This window comes from Bidens hawaiensis, unplaced genomic scaffold (assembly GCF_021521415.1).
Source record: "Bidens hawaiensis isolate Kalapana, Puna unplaced genomic scaffold, B.hawaiensis_p1.1 tig00005168_1, whole genome shotgun sequence".
Taxonomy (NCBI): domain Eukaryota; kingdom Viridiplantae; phylum Streptophyta; class Magnoliopsida; order Asterales; family Asteraceae; genus Bidens; species Bidens hawaiensis.
In genome coordinates this window covers 90,293-93,581 of record NW_027491331.1, presented here as the reverse complement: position 1 = coordinate 93,581, position 3,289 = coordinate 90,293, and the positions used below count along the sequence as shown (strand labels likewise).

Genomic DNA, 3,289 nt, shown 5'->3' with positions numbered 1-3,289 from the left:
TCAACAAACATAATCAACATATGACATTTAAATATACAACCAAAACTACGACCCTAGCTATAGATATTAAGCTCTTACATGTTTAATACTTGCATAACCTAATTTGTTCATTTTTATTGACATTGTTATAATTATAAGTGTTTATAATACATGTTACTAATATATAAACTCAAATTGATATTTAATAATTTATATAGGTTTTACCAACTATAAAAGCTTATGTAAAAGCCTCAATTAAGGAGTGCCATTGGTGCCAGATGTTGTCTTTACATACAAAAGTATCACGTATGCAAACAAGCTTGTTTAAGAGATCAAAAGGGCTTTGAGTTACAGAACGTAGTTGGGGTGAAGCATTTGATGGGCTTGGCATGCATTTACTTTTAACTTCCAACCCTGCAATTCAGGTACATTACCTATCTTCCATAACTCACCTTGTGGTTTTTGTTTTCAAATTATCTTAGTAATCAATATATTATATATTAACCATTGAACAGGAAAATACCTGAAGTTTGAATATGAATGGGAATGGCCGAATCACAATAATCCTAATTAGCAGCATCTTTCTTGCTTAATTGTTTAATTGTCTGATGTTGACAAAGATCGAAGATGACTGAGAAGCCAAATTGAAGAAGGTGTGGAAGGTGGGACTGGGAGGATGGTAAATGATCAGGTTGATACTGTTATTGAATGCGTAATGAGGGTATGTGAAGAGGCAAGGTTAGAACAATGTTAATGTTCTTAGACCCCTTTTGGCTGGTGAAGTTGAGCTTGACAATGAGTTTAGTATGGGCGGTGACGGTTCTGCTCAACTTATGCAAGCTGCTGCAGCAGCTAACCATGATCTGGCCATTATTATCACCCTGCTAGAGGAATACGACAATATATTCGGGGTATTCTTTTATATATTTAATCTGCAATGCACTTGCATCTCTTCATCGTTCATACCTGTGCATATTATCTTATGTGTTTTGTTTTGAAATCAAATGAATAATACTATTATTTTTGCAGGAAGGCGACATGTTATATGATCTGTACATTGACTCAGATGAGAGTGAAGTGAAAGTGAAGAGCTTAGTGGTGATGATGCTTACGACGACGGCGACTATGAGGATGGTGATTACTCATCTGACGGTGGCTCAAATAGTAGTGAGAATGATGGAGATAACTATCAACATAGCAGCAAGGTTGGATTCTTGGCTGCATTTATTACCATTTTGTGTATAATGAGCTGATCGATAGTCTTTCTGAATACCTAAGTTGTAATTTAATATCATTTTTACTTTCAATACAGGAATTACCGAGATATGGGCTACAATGTAAGTATAATGGCAGACTCAACCTCACGTTGGGTAGAAGCATTGCGTGAAGTTTCTGGTCGTCTGGTACGCATTCTTCTATTTAGAACTACACATCTTAGTTTCTAATAATATGCATATTTGAAAATCCTTTCTTTGTCTCTTATCTTTTATATTTAAAATAATGTTTATGATGAATGTGTGATGGAAGTAATTTTGTGTTTGTTCAAATACAGGCAAAAATGCCTGTAGATAGTTGTTATCCTTCTTATATGGCTGCATGTTTGGCGTCCTTTTATGAACGTGCTGGTAAAGTAAAGTGTCTAGTTGGACCAGAACGTAATGGTAGTGTCACAATCGTTGGTGTTGTATCTCCTCCTAGAGGAGATTTCTCAGATTCTGTTACATCTGCTACCCTCAACATTGTTCAGGTATTATTTTATATGTTTCAGACTTTCAGTTTTCTCATTAAAGTTGTATGATTTCTAGTCATGAGTTGTTCAAAACTGCTAATGTTGCGTCTTCTATATTTTGTCGGGTTTTCTGGGGTCTAGATAAGAAGCTTACCCAAAGAAAGCATTTTCCTTCTGTTAGCTGGCTTATCTCCTACTCAAAATACTCATCGGTGCGCTGTTGAAATAAATGAATTTATGATGTCAAAATTGATATATAAATATACAGTTACTGAACAACTATTGTTTATGTAGGCTCTAGAATCTTTCTATGAAAAGTTTGATTCGAATTTCATCAGCATTAGGACAAAGGCTCATGAAGTGCTTCAAAGAAAAGATGATCTTAATGAAATTGTCCAGGTATGTTGTGATGTTATAGACATTGGTGCAAGTCAAAATAATGGTTTTTATTGTTTAATACTTTAATATGTGAGTTAACATGCTTTTTGCAAAAAGGATAATATTATTTTTGTTACAGCTGGTGGGGAAAGATACTTTTACTGAAACAGGTAAGATTACCTTAGAGACTGCAAAACTTTTAAGGCAAGATCATCTTGCTCAGAATGCATTCACGCCGTAAGTAACCCCCTGTTAAATAAAAGCAAAAGTATTGTGTTAAGTTAATTTGTTTTACTATGTGCACATTTGTTTTGAACTTTCATTTTGTGGAAATGACAGATATGATAAGTTCCGCCCCTTCTACAAATATGTTTGGATGATGCGCAACATTATCCGTTTTTACAATTTGGCCAATCAGGTGCGCTATCGTCTGTTTTATACTTTTAAGCTTAGTTTACGGATAGATATAGTGGGTAAATGAAAGCATATGATGATACTTCATGCAAAAAAATACCTTTGCTGACACTTTCAGTATAGTTGCAAATTATTGTTATTATTTCAAAATGATTATTCTAAAATGAATCATCCATTGACTTTTATAAACAAAAACAGGCTGTAAAGCGAGGACCGGGAATGGATGACCAAAAGATCACTTAGTCGCTGATTGCTTAGTGTAAGTGCAATTTGCCGTCGAATGCTCATTCATATTGTGGTGCATGGGACCTGAATTAGTTAGTTAATTAATCTGGTAATTGAATTATAACAAGTCTCAGAAGTTTGAAGATCCAGCTGAAGGTGAAGATGTTCTTATCGGGAAATTGAAGAAACTTAATGAAGATCTTACTTCTGCTTTCCGCAACTTTGAGATTGAAAGCCGGAAACAAAGAACATATAATAATCAAGCTATTTGATGATGAAACCGAATGGCGATTTTGATTTCTCAAGTCGGTTTCGGGGAAGGTGTGTTATTTCTCACTTCTCAGGGCATAAAGTTTAGTTGTTGATTTATTTATTTTTCAAAGGATTTTTGTTTATTGTCATTTTGTGTTGTGTATCCTTTGGACATTTTGTGTCTTGAGAGTTGCAATAAGCAGAAAACGGAACCTCATATAGGTTACTATGTTGATGCTAATGTTGAATTATTATTATTATTATTATTATTATTATTATTATTATTATTATTATTATTTGTTTAATTATTAA

General features: G+C 33.8%; 1 pseudogene; it reads left to right on the top strand.

The window, feature by feature from the left end:
- Window positions 1-785: 785 nt before the first annotated feature.
- Window positions 786-2,997, top strand: LOC143629158 (V-type proton ATPase catalytic subunit A-like; annotated as a pseudogene).
- The last annotated feature ends 292 nt before the right edge of the window (window positions 2,998-3,289 follow it).